This window comes from Vidua macroura, chromosome 2 (genome assembly GCF_024509145.1).
Source record: "Vidua macroura isolate BioBank_ID:100142 chromosome 2, ASM2450914v1, whole genome shotgun sequence".
In the NCBI taxonomy this organism is placed as follows: domain Eukaryota; kingdom Metazoa; phylum Chordata; class Aves; order Passeriformes; family Viduidae; genus Vidua; species Vidua macroura.
This window is the reverse complement of record NC_071572.1, coordinates 4,573,273-4,592,493: the sequence shown is the minus strand read 5'-3', so window position 1 is coordinate 4,592,493 and position 19,221 is coordinate 4,573,273.

Genomic DNA, 19,221 nt, shown 5'->3' with positions numbered 1-19,221 from the left:
TGAACATCAACTCTTCCTGCTCACTTCCAAGATCAGGCAGAGGTTGCTTGCAGGATTTCTGCAGACACTGTGCTCATCTGCTTCCTTTGGGCTTCTGACCATGGCCCCAGGTGGCTATTTCAGCCCAGGGAGAAACATAAGAAGAAAACGATACAGTGAAATGATGTTCGTGACCATAACCTTCACCTTTTCATCTCTAGATGTGGTTTTTCTGCCTGCACAGTGTTTTCTGCCTGCACAGCTCCTGCACACTGGCACAGTCTGGGTTCCTGCCAGCACCTGCCGGTGCCGTCTCCCCGGGCAGGAGCCCCAGCAGCGGGGAAGGTGCCTCACACCATCCCCATTCCTGACTCCTCCATCCCAGCCTCCGCCCCCGGGGCAGACACAGCCCCTGCTGCATTACCTGTCTTTGCAGCAGTTTGTTCCCAGCAGCAGGCAGCTTTATTTACCTGCTGCTGTGTTTGTACAGGCCTCGAGAGGACTCGACAAGCCTGTGGTTCAAACACACGGGCTGCTCGGAGGTGGTGGAGAGGGGAGAGAATTGCTGGGTGATTGCAAAGAGGCCCCGAGGCAAACCTCAGCCCTTTCATTCCTGCCTCCTCTCCTCTCTTGCACCACCTTGGCTCCGCTCAGCATCAGGCTTGCAAGAAAAACAAGGCATGTGGGAGCTGCTCTGCAAGGCCTCCCTTAGCAGAGAGCTCTGGAGGAGGGGATATCTCCTCTCCCCCACGCTCTTTTAACCCCAGCTGGGTGGCACGAGGTGCAGACCAGCTCATAGGTGCCTCCAAAAATCCCAGGCAAAGCCTTCAGGTGCTAAAGTGCTCACAGGGTGCAAACCTGTGTTACCTCCCCGGCTGTCTCCAGGCTCAGCTGTTGATCAGATCCCTGTGCCCTGGGGAGGGAGCATCCAGCCTTTCCCCTTCCTTGACTTTTGATGTGTTTCTTTGGAGGAGACCTATTGTAAAATGCAGGCGAACCCAATGGGAAGAAATTATGATGTCTAACTCCAGTTCAGAAGGCTGAATGATTTCTTTATTATAACTATGCTATAATACATTAATATACTATATAAAGGAAGATACTAAAACTACATACCTACTTTCCTAACTAGCGTATCTAACTAACTAACAACTTGTGACCCTGTTCGCCAGAGTCCAGCCACAGGTGGATTGGATTGGCCATCAGGCTCAAACAATTCTCACCAGAGTCCATCAAGCAATCACCCCAGGTAAACAATTCTCCAAACACATTCCACATGGGAAAAACAAGGAGCAGAAACTGAAATTGTTTTCTCTTTCTTTCTCTCTGTGCACCTCTATGAAAAATCCTGAGAGAGAGAGAAATGTGCTTACCACAGAGACCCACAAAGCAAGGAAGACAGAGCAGTGGGTTCTTCAGACACCAGTCCTGGGGCCAGGGGGTTGAGGGAAGATACCCAGTTGCACTTTATCTGTCCTGGTCTTTGGCCAAAACAGCCTGAAAGTGCGCCCAGGTCTCTGCATGAAGCCTGTAACAACTTTGGCCACAGCAATTTGCTATTGGAGAGGGATGGATCATTCACAGCACTGCTCCACTCCTCCCCTCTCCCTCTTGTGGGACGCTCTTTCATCCGGGGCTGTGGTAAAATGCCAAACCCAGGAATCACAGAATCGTTCAGGTTGGAAAAGACCTCTAAGATCATCAAGCCCAACCATTTAGCCAGCACTGCCATGTCCACTGCTGTTGCCAACCCAAGCCAGGGAGAGACTCACACCCCAAAGCGAGCGCTGATTAAGCAGGGCAGGGTGAGAGCACAGGAAGCCCTTTCCAGGGGAGGTGGCACAGGCAGATCCCAACACGTCCAGCTGAGCGTCAGGGGCTGTCGGCAGTGAGACGCAGGGCCGGGAGGGCAGTGAGCTGTGATGGAGAGCAGGGTGGGGAGGCTGTGCCCTGGGGACACCCTGGAGAGGCTGGCATGACACCCAGCTGGGCTGGAAAACTCTCACTGCTGCACCAGAGAAGTCCTGAGCTTAAAGAGAAACACTCAGCAGGCACTTGAGGAAGAATGGGATTTAAAATCAGTGCTGCCAGTACCTTATTTACCTGGTGTTTTTGAAATACTGTGAGAGAGATTCAGGCTTTGCTCTGCAGTGATGTAGAGCTAAGACCATTTAAAAGCCAATAAAGAGCAACTTGTGATCTGCACAGAAACACCTTGTGTGAGAGACTCGAGTAGCAACATGCAGAAGTGTAAGACAAACACTACAGCTGTGGCAATGAGAAGGGGAAAGCTATTCTGCACTCTCCCCTGGAAGAGCAGGCAGGAGCCCGTTTGCTCTGCCCCAGAGGCACAGAGTAACCCTTGACCGTGACAGGAATAAGGGCCATGGGCCAACTCAGAACATGCACAAGGAGAGAAATCTGCCTGACGAGTCTCCCCCACCCCAGTCTCCATTGCCTGATCGGATCAGAGGAAATAAATCCTGGCAGAGCCAGTTTTCACAGGAGTTCATGCCCTGACCCTGCCTCAACAGGGACCGGGTCCAATACGTTTCCCTTTTATCTATTTAAATACGATTGCTTGTCTTAGTCCACTAACAGGCAGAACGTGCCAAGTCCTGTGCTGAGTTACTGATGTCTGCTGTGTTTTAAAAGCCCCAGTGAGGCTGGCTTTGCCCCAGCATTGCCTTGCTTTTGCAAAGATGCTTAGCTTGGAGCATTGTAGGAGGTTTAGCAGGGCACAATTATAACTGACATTGGAAACTTCTATCACAGTAGCTACATCCAAAAGCACACGTGCAGTGGGGTTTAGGCATTTGCAAAATCAAAGTCTAGACTTTTGTGGTGAATGTAAAGGCTGACTTCAGCCTAACCTCTGGCAGTCTCCGCAGCTCACAGAAGATTACATCTTCCTTTAAAAAAAGGTAAGATTTAAAACCTATTCAGCAGACCAGGCCATCCCAGCTTGAAGAAGATGCTGGATGCCCTGAGATTAACTCAGCCTCACCACTGACTTGCTGAAGCAGAAAAGCCTTTATTCCCCAGGTCTCAACATAAATCCAGATTCTGATAGTGATTTATTAAAGAAAGGTGGTACTGCTCCAATGCTCACCAAGCCAAACTGCTCTCAGGACCAGACTCTCCCCTTTTCCTCTGGGCTCCTGACACATTTCTCACTGTACCTATTCCCAGGAAAGAAATTTGCTTTAGTGCAGCAAACCAGAGCAGCCAGTGCAGATCCAGACAAGCTCTTGGGTCACACGTGCAACCCACAGTCTGCACCTCCCTCCCTTTCACCAGGGCAGTGTTTTCTCTGCCATAAAGGTCCCAGCTCTAGGTCATTTCCAAAGCAAAAATTTTTGCAGAGGTGGAAACTGAAGGGCTCACTTCCCATCCTTGTCTCTGCCAGCTTTGGGGAAAGAGAGAGCTGCAGAACAGCTCCTGGCATCCCCATGGACGTGCCAAGGACACAGCCCCAGACATGCTTTCAGCACAGCACCCTGTGTTTCCTTCCCAAAGGCCTGCCAGGATGAGGCAGCCCTGCAGCAGCCCTGCAGCAGCCCTTTGCCCCAGGTGGCAGCCAGCTCAGCATGTGCCTGCAAGCACCGTGCTACAGCTGGCTCTGGCTCATGGGGCTGGCTGGGCTTTGCCAGCCAGGTTTTGGCAGGGAGGTGGTGTTGAAGATGCCACTGGACTTTATCCATTCGTTTCTCCTCATTAGTAACCAAAACAGCCACTCGAGCCAGGGTGAAGCCCGATGGTGAAGGCTGTTGTTAATGAGCTGTGCTGGCAAGCACACCCAGCAAAGAGAAAGGGCTGGGGAATCACCGTGGCTCAGAACCAGCCTGTGCCACTGGGGAAGCTGAGGCATACCTGATCCTCCCCCTCCTCCCTCTGAGCTTCCCTTCCCTCTCAATTAGCTGAGAGGTAACTCAACTCCTCCTTCCTGGAGGAGTTAGAAGAAAAAATAAACTAAAAGGCCAACAAATGTGGAGGAATACACCGGCCTTGCCCAGCTGGCAGAGGCTTGTGCCTAGAGGGGATCCCTTTTTCCCCCATTGGGTGCTGGCAGGTGAAGGGCAGAGGGGAAGCAGGGTTGGCTTGGGGTCAGGCAGTGGGTGCAGTGGCACAGCTGGCCAAGCTCACCCTTGGAAAGGGACTGTTCTGCTCCACGGTGTTTTCAGCACTGTGCTGACAGACTCTCTAGCCTGAAGCAAGCCAAGAAAAGGTGCTCCAGGGGAGGTTGTCATTCCTTTAACAAGAGCAGCCTGTTTCCAAGGCTGGGAAGAAGATTTTATGCATCTGACTCTCATTAAAACCAGAGACAGGCCGACCTGTGGGACTTGGCCAGCACTGTGCTTGATGCCTGCAGACATCTGGAACCGCTCCTTCAAATGCCACCTCTGCTCTCTCCTGGCTCACACCGCAGCACCCTGCTCCAGCCAATGCTCTACAGCATCCAGAAAAACGTTTAAAGTCAGGTTGTTTCCATGTAAAGTTCCCAGAACTGCTCTGAGGTGTGCCACAAAGTGCGTGCCACTTTGTGGCACTTTGTCCCCTCTCTGAGCTTGCAGGCAGGGCTCTCCCAGTGTCACAAGTTGGCACAAGGCTCACAACAAGGCAGTGGGACTTCCCAGGGAAGGACCCAACCCACTGATCAACCCCATCTGGGCTCTTTGGGAGGAATCAGCGGGGGCAGAGTGGGGCTGGGTGAGGTAGGAGGCAATAGGGATGGGATCTCGAGCCATTCCAGCTTTTTAGCATGGCTCTTTCCTCACTGCCCTCACAGGGACAGCCGGGTGCCCGTGCCCCTCCCTGCACAGGCACACACCTGTGCTCACTCATGCAACACTCACTTCTTGTTTTTACACTGAAAATTCTCCACTTCTCACGGCAGGGAGCTCTCAGAGCACTACATCCACCAAATTCCCCCCAGCACAGCTGCTCACAGACAGGGCCATCGCTCTCTGCTTTCCGGGGCAGACTAAAACACGAGGATGGGGATGGCACTAACTCATCCCTGCTTGTGCAATGCTTTGCTGACCTGATCCCACCGACTGCTTGCTGCCACAGCAGTCTGCAGCTCTCCCCTTTGGCTACTCCATCCCAGCTCCCTGAGGTCTATCAGAGCACCCACGGGGCTAAAAGCTGCCCCAGGGTGTGTCCCTCGAGGCTGACAAAGGTTCGAGTTAGACACAACCCTGTAATCCACTCCCGTGGGACACTGCTGCTGTCAGAGAGGAATCAAATGCCATCTGCAAGGAAAGAGGAAAAAACACCCACTTCCTCGGCCATGAACATTGGTATGGTTGTTCCCAAGTCAGCAAGCACAATATGGGTGAGACCAGCATTCCTCAAATTTGGTTTTGCCTCAGAGTTTCCTATGTTAAATGCCGAAGGAAAAATCAAATCATAATGCCTCTCTAAGAAGTTAGGAAACACAGGGCTCGTAGGGAAAATGCCTTCTGCATCCCAGTCAGTCATCACAGTCTCCACTTTATCTACAGTAAATATTTAAATATTTCCAGAATCCTACACTGCTCTTCAATTACCATTAAAAAAAATATTAATAGATACATATGTATTGTTAAACATATTCAGACACATAAATATATATGCATATATATATTCACACACATTAAAAAAAAAAAAAAAAACAAACCCTTGAAAGCATTTATTTGATTAGTCTAATGGCATCCTGCCTTTGGATTCTGCTTCTACCTCCTCTTGTCATATTTAATAATATTAAATATCTCAAGATAATTTAATAATATGACAAGATATCATCTTGTCATATTTAATAACATTCAGTAAGTCATATTTACTTTCTTTTTAGCAGTCACATGAGACAGGATACAAACTCCTACTGATTCCCCTACAATGCTACTTGTTGACAACAGCTCCAACCCTATCCCGTCCCAACAACCCAAATCCAAACCCAGGTGCAAGGACTTGGCTCCAAAATGGTACATGAGGCTGCTGCTCCTGCATCACCAAAAACTAAAGGAGCTGCAAGTAACTTACTTACTTTTGGCCTCGCCTCTTTCCAGGGGTTTATTGTGGTTTATTTGTGCCAGGCTGGATGGGGCCCTGAGCAACCTGGTCCAGTGGAAGGTGTCCCTGCCCATGGCAGTGGGGTTGGACCTGGATGATCTTTAAGGTTCCTTCCAACCCAAACCATCCTCCCCTTGTCCCCCAGCTGCCTTCTTCACCATATTTTAATAACTGTTGCTCCTCTAAGGGCCTTTCTTTGGCCCATAAAGAAGGGATTTACCAAGTATTTCTTACTTCCACTGCAGACATATGTGTGCGCACACAGAGTGGGCACTTGCAGAGCTACATTGCTTTTTATCAAGCCTCTTCCTGCCCTTCTGCTGTTTTCCCAACCTCTGTTTGTTTCCCCCTTAGGTTTACTCTAAGGCCCTGAATGTATCCCAGATTAACAAAATTCACCAAGAGACCAAGATGCGAGGGGCAAAACCTTCCAGCCAAGTGGATGAAGGCTCACAGCAAAATTAGGTTTATATATCTCAGCTAAAATTGTCCCCAAGCCCCTGGTGAGTGCCAAGGGCTCTGTGCCAAGCCCTGGCCACTCCTCACCAGCCACATTGTCGTGCCAGAGGATTATGGCTTCCTCGAAAGCCTCCTGAGAGGCTTCAATTATCTCCCTTGATCAGATATCAAAGCTCCTGTGCCAGCAGCAAGCGCCGGGAGCTGACCCAGCCGCAGGAAGATTCCTGAGCAAGGCACTGGGTGTCCTGCAGGGACAGCCAGCCCCAGCAGCTCAGCTCCACAGAAAGTTCAAATTCTTGAGAGGTCTGTCCTGGGAGAGGCACAGCCCAGCTCTTGAGAGATGCTGGGGTTCTGGGGGCAGCTCTGCTGCTCCCCAAGAGACCATGAGAGTTGAGTGAAATGGAAGAGGGAAGTCATGGGTGATGCTGGAGAAACCTGCCAGAAGGCCAGAGCCAGCCTCAGTTTTTGGGTTTGGCTCCCCCTCCAGTGCTTTTAACTCCTTAAAGCTCTTCCTGAACAACCAATCCAATCCTCCAGTTTTGCCCAAAAGACATTTGGCCAACAGCAGGGAAGTTAAGATGTCAGTAAAAACACATCTGATGCCAGCAGAGTTTGGCTGAAGATCCGAGTTGTGACACAATTAATACCTAATGAGGATATATATATTGTGACACACATAAGATCACCAGGTTTCCACAGAATGTGTTGTTGTTGAGGAGCCAAGAAATAATCCTTTAACTGTGGATTAAATTTAGTGCTGTTTAATACCCCATCCTTCAATCAAGCCATTAAGGGAACTCTGGACAGGAAGATTTCCTCACCAGAAAAACTCACATCTGGGTGAGATATTTTGTAGCATACATGCAAATAAGAAGTTGTGAGGCTGTCTGAGGAATGGCTGCTCCAATCTAGTGCCTGCTTTGTGCCTAGGCTGCATTAAATGCTGATCTCTTGTCTGAAAAACGTCATTAAACTGCAAATGTATCTGTCCTGTCTTTCTTTCAACTCAGTCTTGGGTGCAAACTTCACCCACCAGACTTTAGGCCAGCTCCTAGATGCCCACATTTGGTGTCCCTTGAAGCAGCACTCGCAGGGGTGCTGTCACTGCAGGGTGACCCAGCAGGGACACATAGCTGTGCCTGCAGTCACCACACATGCCAGGGGTCCAGCCTGCCCTTCCTTTCCTCAGGTGTGCCAGCTGCCACTGGAAGGATGCTTAAGCCTCTCTTCATCCCCTGCTCCTCTTCTGGGCCCTGCCCTTTGAGTCGTGGTGAATTCACACATCCAGAGCTGAAAGGGGAATCCTCAGTGACTCACAGGGCAGGGGGCAGGGAGGGAAGTGAACACAAAGGGCAGCCCATGTACCCATGTATTTCAGCCCTGTCCAGGGGAGATTTTCTCTCCCCTCTGTATCCTGCAGGGCTGCACTGTGATCTCCAGAGGCTGGAGGTGTCTGCTTCCCTGGAGAAGCTGTTTTAGTGTTTTGTGGGAGTACAGCTGCCAACATTCCCTGTAGCTCAGCCTGTTACCCTGCATAGTCACTACAGGCTTTTTCTCTCTCTCCCTGCCACCTACAACAGAGGTCCCCAGGGATCCACCTTCCACTTCCTCCTGGTCTTAGCTGAGTTATTAAGGATCTCTCTCGAGCAGCAGCAAAATGGGGACAGACACGGCGAACTTAGGAATTCAATGAAAAGAAAGCAAACTCCTGTAACAGAAATGTGGAGGAAGATCATCAAGAAGAGAGCTGGAAATGAAAAGCACATTGTGGAATTATGCAGTATCCCTGTAACAAAATCAGTTATACAACTACTTGTGAGGGCAGCTATTTGCATTATTCATGAGGTATTAATTACAAACCTCTTAATTTTTCCTTTTGAGACTTTGCCATTGCAGCTCAACACCTGCAGCAGGTAACCCAGCAGCGCTTTTCTGCCTCCAACACAGCCTATTCAGTTTTCTCCTCCTACCTAATTATGGCAATTACTTTCTTATCCTCCTCTTTTATTTCCCTTGACTCCCATTGTTTGAACCAGCCATTACATCTTTAACGTTTCTGTACCAAAGTTGTTCTCTGCAGACCCCACCCAAGACAGCACCATGATATCACCTGGTGTCAGGTAACAGCTGAAATCAGCTCTCCACCAGGTCTTTTTCTGGCAGCTCCTAACAAAAAGGAGGCTGTGGGTTTGTTTTGTTTCCCTCTGCCTGCTGCATCTCCCCCTGGCCCCCTCTTACCATCCATTCCTGCTCAGCACATGCTGGCTGAACACGGATGTGTGGTCTCAGAGGCTGCTCCAGAAGTGACAGGGATCCCAAGGAAGGGCTCAGCCCACTGCCTCAGCACAGCATGCCAGCTTCTCAGAGCCAAAATCCACACACCGAGAGTCTCAGCATCACCAAGGACTCCACAGCAGCACCAGGCAGCAGTGCAGGGTCTCCTCCCACACATCCCAGGCCAGGGGCTGTACTCAGACCACAGCAGGTAACATTCTTGCCAATTAATTACTGAGAGCACCGACAGAGAACCAAAAGAACACATTTGCAAGGGCTAGAAACACCTGACCAAGTCAGAGACTATTAAACCAGGGCGAATAGGGCTACTCAGCAACACTCAGTCACAGCTGTTTCTTAAATACAACTTTTCATAACCAGATCGGATGTAGCACACCCAACTTCAGGTATCCCTGCAAGTGTGCCAAAGCTCCCCCAGCAACCAGTGGGGAGAAAATGAAGAAAACACAGTGTATTTATTCATCCATCCCACCTTTCTCAGTCATGGGGCTGTACCTCTGGATGAGCTGACTGCTCAACACCAATGAGGGAGGAAGGAAGGCAAGCAAATCCCACCCAGGCTGCCTCCACTTTGTTGTTAAACAGCCAGAGGAAATTCCAGCAGTGAGAGGCTCCTGGAACACACCTTAGGGTATCAGTGGATCTACAAGAGGGTTTTTGAGCACTGGGCTCATGCCTGAGCCCAGAGGGAGGCAGAGGAGTGCAGGAGTAGCAGAGCAGTTATCTCCTCTGATGGGTCCTCCTGGGGTGGGTGCTGCTTGTGAGAGATTGCTGGCAAAGCTGATTGTCCAGCAGTGTGGGTTGAGCTGCCCAGGCTCCTGGGCTAACCCTGGGGTGGGTTATGCTCGTGGACACGAGAAGGAACCAAAGAGCTCAGTCTAACATCCTGCTTTTAGCAGGGACTAAAGACCTCCAGTTAGTGCTGCTGTCTCTGGGGGTAACTGTGTAATCCACCCTGAGCTAACAGTGCTTCTTTAGTCTCCTGTGTTAGGGTTCTGCCTCAACAGAAGATGATCTAAGAAACTGAGGCATGGAGGGAGTTTCTGAAAGGTTGGAGACACTGGCTGAGGATTCCCGGGTGTAGGGAAGGCTCAGAGCTGGAGGCATATGTCAGGTGATCTTTTGGGTGTATTGGGTTTGCATTGCAACATTTTGGGGTTTGGGGGTGGGCTATAGGGGTGGCTTGTATGAGAAGCAGCTTGGAGCTTCTTTTGTGATCAAAAGAAATAACATGAGCAATGTTACCTAGAAGATGAATGCAGGAAGAAGTAACTTATCCCAGTAACACTTAACATCCATTTGTCCTAGTCAAGGGTATCTGATTCAGCATTCCTGGCACCAGTGATCAGCCAGGTTTGCCACTCACTTCTCTTCACAATGAGGAAAACTGCTTTTCTGAGACCTAACACCCATCTTGCCTCTTGTCTTAAGCCTAGGTCACAAGCCCATCTGCTTTTACACTGTAGTTTTCTGTTCATGGGTGCAAACCAAAATACCTGTTCAGTATATAGACTATACATACATACATATATATGCATATATCTGTACACAATGAGTTGAATCTGGTCCAGAATAATCAATGCTGGATTACACCAGGAGGCACTGGCTCATTTTAGCCTCACAGTAAAAATCTCATCTGCCTTCTGAGCCAATCAAAGACTATTTGCCTCCACATAAATCAGCCCTTATCTTAGCCAGACAGGCCCTGCAGATGCTCATGTTGTATCAAACTCTGCAGTTTCTGCTCTCAACACTCTAATCCAGTGATGTTGAGCTGAACCTAAGTGAATTATGACCCTTTTGCCCCAGGTGATGCTGACTCTTCAGTTTTATGGGACTACAAGAACTGAACAGAAAATTACAGCTTTGTGAGCAGCATGAGCCCTAATGATGGGGTGATATCCTTGCTTACAGGCCCTGAGCTGGCACAAAATGAATGAGGATTCTTCGCCCACAGGGTAGTCATCCTATTTTTAAATGTCCATCAGGACACAGCAGAACAGGACATAAAGTCCAAAAGATCTTCAGCCCGTGATAAACCAACCTTGGCCATCCTGCTTTCTGCCATGTTGTTTTGTTTTGTTTTTGTTTTTTTCAAAACACACCTGAACAAATCACAGATCACTGTTTTCCCTCAGGATGACACCCTCACTTTTGCTTGTTTGGCCTTGCAGGCACACAGACATATTGATCTGTGCAGCTCTTTAGTCCCTTCGTTTTCCACGTGGTCCCTCAGACACAGGAGCCTCAACCCCCCACCCACGTGGCACCAGTGCTAATCTAAGCCCAAAGGCAGTGGAAACGCCCCAGAAAGCTCAGGGCAGGTCCAGGGCTTCATTCAGCAGGAGCTGAGGAGTTTCCTGTTTTACCACGAGGTAAATCCAGGAGCCTGGGATGCGAGCCTGCGCAGCGTCCTGAAGGGATTAGTGCTTTTCATAAGGATGAGCTGCCAGAGGTCCTGTGCTAAGATGAGGGCCAAGATTAGGAACAGCAGGGTTGGTGGAGCCCAAGTGATCCACAGAGCTCACAAGAAGAAGGAGGAGGGCTGGCATTAAATGACTTTTGGGCTATTTTGGGAGGAGGCAGGGACTCCCACATTTGTGTCTACAGGCACACACTTAATGCTTGGGTTGGCAGAGCCTGTTTTCCTGCTCTGATTGGCCCAGTGGGAAGGCAGGGTGGGAGCTGCTGTCAGGGTTATTTAGCCCTCCTCACCATCACTGTCTGGCCAAACCCACCATCAGCTCCACCCATGGGGCCTTCCCTGCTCCTTTTTCAGGCCACACTGACTCCACTTTGCCCAGTGCTACCAAACCTCCAGCATCTGGTATCTCCTAATCACCCCTTGGCAAACAGCAGCCCTCTGTTGCATATCAAAGGAGGAGGACCTGGCAGGATTAGGGATCAAAACAATTCATGGGAGATCTCAGCCTGTTTCTGAATCATTCAGGGCTGGGAAGCTGGATTAGAGAGATGGTGCCACTGGAAGCCAATAGCTCCTGCTTTTTTTTTTTTTTTTTTCTTCATCTAGGGCTGGGATGCTACTCCATGGCATGGTAGATTTAAATACAGGGTTGGCACTTTATCCCAAAAGTCTGCGCCAAACGATAAATCCTGGAGATTTGCATAAACACTGGTGTCAGTCTGGATGGCTTCTGTGTAACTCTGGGGCATGTGTGGATCTCCTGGATATACAATAGCAGGAGCAAATAACTTAATAGGTCTGTTGTGAGTAAAGCCTGCATCAAAGGCTGGAGTTGAAGTCCTGATTAAGAAAACCCAGGGATGAAAAGCTAAGCTGATTTACACATTTTGCAACACCTCCCAAAGTACAATGAGGGCTGCTGGTAATAGCAGCAAGCGTCTCCTGGTTTGTCTTGGGGCACAAATTGTTCTCCAGACAAACACAGGCAAGCCTAGAACCGGGCTTAATATTAGGGAAGGAGACAACTGAAGACCTCTTTATTGTTGTTTTCACTTTAGCTTAGAGCACTACAGTGGCTGCTGTCCTGGCAAGAGATTATCAACGTGCTCAGCACTCGCTGCCTGGTGCCTTGGGTTGGTCAGGGTGCTGCAGTCAGCACTCAGACAGTGGCACCTTCTTGCTCAGGCCCAGGAGGTCCACAGGGATCAGTTCAGGTTAACACCAAAGCCACCTGTCCTCACCAGCACCACCTTTGCTCCTCAGTCCTGGCACGAGAAACCATCTCAGAACCAGCCCCACTGCTCTCATGGCAGCACCCAAAGCCAGGCTTTGTGTCCCTTGCTCCTGCTCCCTTGCTGTCCTGTGCTATTCTGCAGCACAGCTGTGTCCTGACACCCACTAGACAAGATGCATCCAGAGAATTTATCCAAATCATCATGGGAATTGCTTGGAAGCTACAAATTCCAGAGAACACATCCTGCTATCCCCCCACACCCAGCTCCCCCAATAGCAGAAGTTGTCTTAGATGACCTATCTGAAATTTTCCATTCCCAATTAGTTCACTTAAAAAAATGTACAATTTTTTTTTAGAGTTTCTAATTGAAGTTTTATCTTCTTTTTAAGGTCATTTTTATCTTTTAGAGTTGGAGAACCTCTGTTGACTCTGAATAATTGCCTTTCTACTTCCAGCTGGCATTACTGAAAGGGCTATTGAACACGAAGCAATATGAACTTCGGTTTATAAAATTTATGTTTTATTACACTAATCTTTCACTTGAGAGGTACTTCTTCCTCTTTTATGTAGCCTTGTCCACCTTCATGTGCAAATGTATTGCTCATGAATTTTAATAGATATTGGAAATGCTCACTGGAACGGGAACAGTCTTTTTTCACTGGCCACAAACACAATATGACAGCACTAACATTTTTTTCCACCCTGCTCATTTTTTTTGATCCTGCCTTCTTATTTAATAATAAACCAGGCTGTGAACACACTGACTCATCTCTTGTTTTCTCAAAATAGTGAGAAGTTTTATTTATTTTTTTTAATCTGTAACTACCAGAGAAAGGAATGCCTCATAAGATAAAGGCATTTAATTAGTTTGTTTGCTGTTAAGAAAAATATGTAGGTGGATGTGGGCGAAATGCCAAGCCAAAGTGGTCTGGCTTTGCTGACAGTTCAGCAAAAGAAAAAGATTAGACGTCATGGAAAAAATTACTCCCTGAACAGGAAAAGCTGGACATGGCACATATTTCTCTTCATGCTCCAGCTTTGTAACAGTAAAAGGAACCTCTAGCAGCAGCTAACAGAACATATTTAGTGTGCAAGAAGGCTGCAAGACAAAGCTGGCTGATTCACAGGGCTTTGGTAATTACATGAGATTTCTTGCAAATCTCTTGTTCTTCATCAGTATTATTGTTAATATTATTATAGCAAGAGCTACGTCCCTTGTCTCCCTAGACTGCACGAAGGCCAGCACGTCAGCACTGCTCAGGGCACTGTGAACCTTTGGCTCCACTGTGCACGTTTCTGAGCAGACCCAGACATCAGGATACTTCCATTTATAACTCAGAGCACACTACAAAGCGGAATAACCTTTTGGAACGAGCTTAGCAAACAAACAGCACTGTATCAATCACCCTAATCTTGATTTCAATGCTGTTCACATTCCTGTGGACACAAAACACTCGAGGTACAACGTGCTAGAATCCCAAAACACAAACAAATCTAGAGAGCCCATAATGTAGCACAAGTCTGTTTAGAGTTTGGCCATTCTTGCTGAAGGCCAAATTTGCCACTGGACATCCTCTGTACCCTGTTCACAGCTGAGTCCTTCTGGTCTGCTGCTGCCAAGGAACTGCTCCCCACACTTGAGTTTGTGCCACATCTGAAGCGGGGTTGCGCCTGTCTGTACCAAACTTGTCTCCAGGGGCTGCAGAGCATTTCACACAAAGCTTTCCAGCTGGCTGCTGCATCAGGAAAGTCTACTAGCATGTTTTGTATACAGTATCTTAATGCCAGTCATCTTTTACCCTTTAGACTTGTGTCCCAGATAACACCCAAACAGCTCCGTTCCTTTCCTGAAATCCACGATTCTTATCGTGGTGACCCAGCTTTTTTTATGATCACTTAGTTCACTCCCACCTTGGGATTGTTCAATCAATTTCTGTTAACCAGGAAGGATACTGAAATAGCCAGTCCATTATTAGCTTCCTCCCATTTCTGAGGTGAGTTTTCTCTCCCATGTTGGAGGAACCTTGCCACACAACTCCTTCTCCTGTTGACCTTTTCCTCTTGACCTTTGGGAGAGTGAGATGTCTGTTTACCACATGGTCCCATCCTCAGACAGTCATGATATTTTTATTTTTTTTTAAATCACCATGCATCCCTTTCCATACTGTAGGGATCTGTTACAGACCCTCACATCATGGTACCTTGGTTTTCCCTTTTATAATTGAAGGGTTTGTGTGCCTGACTTGTAAGGAACTTTGTGAGAGTTTCTTCACAGCCACCCAGTCCAGGTGTGTGTAAAGGGCACATTTCTACAGATCTCCAGCAGAAATTGAACCCAGTGGGAGGAATCTAGTTTTGAAGAGCAAGTCTGACACTTCCAGCAGCTGTTAGTGATGTTACAGGGACCCGCTGGGCACAAGAGCATGGATATATGAACAGATAACAGGAATTTACATCAGGTCAAACACCATGAACGAGCAGACTGAGAATGAAAAACAGCCAGCAGGTGAATGATCTGCTCCCCAACCAGCAGAGAGAAATCTGTCGCACTCTCTTCTCCCACAGGATCTTCCCTTGCATACACTTATCCATTACAACTTCCCTTTCCCTGTGCCCCAGCAACACTTTCCAAGCTGGTGCCATGGTTCAGTTGAGGTGTTAGGGCATGGTTTGGACTCATTGATCTTTAAGGTCTCTTCCAACCTTGTGATTCTGTGAGTTCTGTGATTCTGAGCCCTTACACAACTCTGGTTTCTCTGGGACTCAGGATGGGAGCCCTACCTAAACAGCATCTGGCTCAGCACTTCTGCCTGCTGAGGCAGTAACACCGAGGGCAGTGCCCACAGCAGAGGCCAAAAGGGTGGGACTGTGCCTGGGAAGCCACAGCTGGGGCAGCAGGAGCAGCTTTGTCCCTCAGCACGGCACCAGCAAATCTTCCACGCTCCCAGGCAGGGTTTGCAACTGGTTATTTCACCCTGCACTGCCATTGCATCAGGACTGCTGTCAGACACCTTAAACCTCAGCTGGTTACTTTTCCTTTCAGGCATGGCAAGAGTAGAGGGGGCAGAAAAGAACAAGATGAATTCTGAATTTTCTCCTCCAGGAGAAACTGTAAATTAAATCCTGTGTTAATAAATTTGCTTTGCCCAATCTGGCTCCCCAGAATGAGGCTAAAGGCAGCAAGTTCTGCCTCACTACGTCCACGTGGCTTGGCCAGCTGCTGACACAACTAGAATTTTGCAACACCTTGCCTGCACACACACCAATGTGGGCCTCCCTCCTCTCTTGACATTACCCTCCCCAAAATCATGAGCTTCTCCCTCGACTGCAACCACAAGTGCTGCTTTCTACCAGGGAAAGCACACACAGCTCTCATTGCACGGGACTAGGGCTGAGCTGTTTCCTTGCTTGGTTGAATTTGAAAGCTGACTCTTGTGCACAGAGGTGTGCAACCTCCACCCTGATGGCAAATTGCCCAGCGTGGTGCCCTGCAAAATCCCACCCCTGTTCCTCATCCTCTCTTCTGATCTTTGCCCAGTCTGTATTTCCATTCTTTTGTCCCAAAGGATGCTCCTGGACTCCCATTTCCCCACTCAAAGAATCATAGAATGACTTGGGTTGGAAAGGACTTAAAAGATCATTTTGTTCCAACCCCTTGCCTGGGCAGGGACACCTCCCACTATCCCAGGTTGTTCCAAGCCCTATCCAACCTGGCCTTGGATGCTTCCAGGGATGGGGAGTCCACAGGCTCTATGGGCAACCTATTCCAGGGCCTCATCATCCTCACAGGGAAGAATTTCTTCCTAATATCAAACCTAAATCTGCCCTCCTTCAGCTTAAGGCCAGTCCCCTTTGTCCTATCACAACATGCCTTTGTGAAAATCCTCCTCCAGGTCTCTTATAACTTCTTTAGGTGCTGGAAGGTGCCCCAAGGTCTCCCTGGAGCCTTCTCTTCTCCAGGCTGAACAACCCCAGCTCTCTCAGCCTGGCTGCACAGGAAAGGTGCCCCAGCCCAGTGATCACCTGCATGGCCTCCTCTGGGCTCGTTCCCACAGCTCAGTGTCTCGTGCTGGGGCCCCAGAGCTGGGTGCAGGACTCCACGCAGGTGCCATGTAGGGGCTGTGTCATCCCTGGGGGCTTCAGGCTCAGCAGGCTGAAGAATCCTGGTGCTGTGGGGCGGGAAGGGGCACAGATCCCACTGGCTGCAGCCGTGTTCTCATCCCAGGTCTGAGGAGAAGGAAATGCAGAGTGGTGTGTGCCACAGCCAGAGACCCTGGTGCCTGGTGTGGAAACCCAGGGCAAGGGGGATATCCCCCTGTCTACCCTGGGGTGCTCTGACTCCCAGGAAGACACTGACTTTGACCCTCATTCATGGAGAAGGCCTCCTAAGCCTCAAAGCAAACCAGAGTCCACAAAAGTGTGAATTAGAATGTAGAGATTGTAGAGAGTAGTTTAGTATGTCATATGGGTGAGAAATTTAGATTTTAGGATTTTTAGCATATTGTAGATAGATGCAATATGGAGGATGCAGGGTGTTGTCCGAGTTCCTTTCTTCTTCCTTCTTCTTCTTGGGTTTGGGTGCTATCTTGTAATTGGGCAGAAAAATCTGCATTGCAGACCTTTAGGGGTCAGTTATTAGGTTAGAAAGGGAAATAATCTAGGTGTCACTTCTTAATTGGGTAGTTTAGTTTTTGATTAGACTTAAAAGGCCTTGTAGCAAGAGATTGTTGGCCATTTTTGTGCTGTTTTCCTGCATGCAAGGCCTGGGTGCAGACAGTGTGCTGAAGTCTTGATAAGATAACAATAAAACAAGAACCTGAAGACCAAAAAAGTCCTCTGTGTCTGCTTTTCCTGACAAAGAACTGCTTCAAGGGGGTTTCACCCTGCCAAGGGAACCCTCAGGGAGCTGCTGAACGTGGGGCCTACAAACTCACAGCCTGGGAACTCTGTGTGGCCCCAGGTGAGGAAAAGGTTTCTCACCCCACTTCAGCTGAACAAAAGCCTTTTCCCCTCCACTTTACTTTCTGCACTTTCCATACTCAGACCAGCTTGATCTTCACTGCACCCACAGAGAGCATTCAGCCTTGTTATTAAGCCTTTGGAGGCTGCAGCAAACACACAGCACATTACATGAAAAATACAGGAATTAATGTAATTGTTTTTGAACAGGGCACAGTCTCCAGCATCTGTTAAATGCTTAAAGGAAAATGTATGCATGGGAGATAATGGTAGCAGTATAAAAATGGCATCAGGCAAAAGAACATGTATTTCTGGTTAAGGGGGAAAAAGGCATCAAGAGAGGAAGCCTGAAAGAGTCCTCACCATATGAAACATTTCCAAAATAATTAATGAAACTTTTCTTGTGAAATTTAATATAATACATAGAGATTTGAGGACTTAAAGAACCTTAAGATTCCTTATTTTTATCCATTTAGCATGTTTTGGTGCACATGGCAAATGATATATTTATCTTGAGAAACCTTAGGTAGACAAATTGGCTGATCAGATGTTCGAGTGAACAGAGTGAATGGAGAAGAATCAAAAAGTGGGAGGAAGCATAAAGAGAACGTGTTTCTTTTTGCTAGCACACAGTAGGATACATTAAAAGTGCCAATTAAAAATTGAACAGGAAGAAGAACTTTGTCTTCATGAAATGAATATAAATTCCGAGCAAATTACAGGTTTTGCCCTTAAAATAACCATCCCAAACCCACTGTAGAAATGTAACCCCAGCTGCTCACATCATCCTCTGCTCTTTCTCCCCAGCGATGATTTGGATGTGAATGGGGAATTTTCTGGTCACAGGAGGTGTGGGAAGTGTTTTAAAGGTATGAGGAGGCTCCACAGGAATTGCAATACTGAGGGAAAGAGAAATGAGAGAGGTGAGAAGACTGGAAAAGACATCCTTCAAGAGAGAAACCTGACAAGGTAACAACAAAAAGGTGCTGGGGAACGGGAAGCTGACTTAAGCTGTGAGCAATGATGACCATTTCCAATGCCTGACATTTCCAGTCATGGGCTCAGGCTCAGCTTTCACTCCAGTGTCTGTCTGCCCAGCTGGAAACTGAGTGAGTAAAAATCCAGCACATTTCCTGCACAGTTCACTCGGGAGCAGCATTGGTTACTTATCACCAGAGTTTTTATTTAGACACCGAGTAACAACCTTGTCATGTGAGTGGGTCAAAGGCACCACTAGAAACACAAGTATTGATCCCCAGCTATCCCCTCCCTAAAGTTGTACAGTTAAATATTGACATCTAGAAAAAGAAACTGAAACAAAAGCTGAATCTGGGACATTTTTATTCCTTAAGCTGCACACAGTTCTTTTCATCCCTTATACCACTTTCTCACTGTCACTGAAATACAGTTTTTTTTTTCAGCTCATCTTTTGCCTCAAAGGCCAGCTTGACTTCTCCTGCCTGTTCACATGCATCCACTGACTGGCAGATGATAAAAACCTTCTTCCCACCTCTGCTCACTGACAGGGCAGGACGACCAGGCTCCTCTGCACATCGACAGCCTGAGTTTAGAGGAGGAAAAAGAAAAGAAAGCGAGAGCTGTTACGAGGACACAGCGTAATGGCACTTGGAGAAGGTTGTTTGTTTCCAAGTTGTGCAGAAGGAGGCCAGTTTGGGCACCAAGCTCTCTGAAGAAGGGTCAGTTTGAAGGACCAGAGCAAAGCATGGAGGGGTGAGAAGGGTAAAAGGGGAAGGGGCATCCTGAGACGTGACTGAACCACATCAGAGTCCCCACTAGCAATAGCAGGACAAGAAAA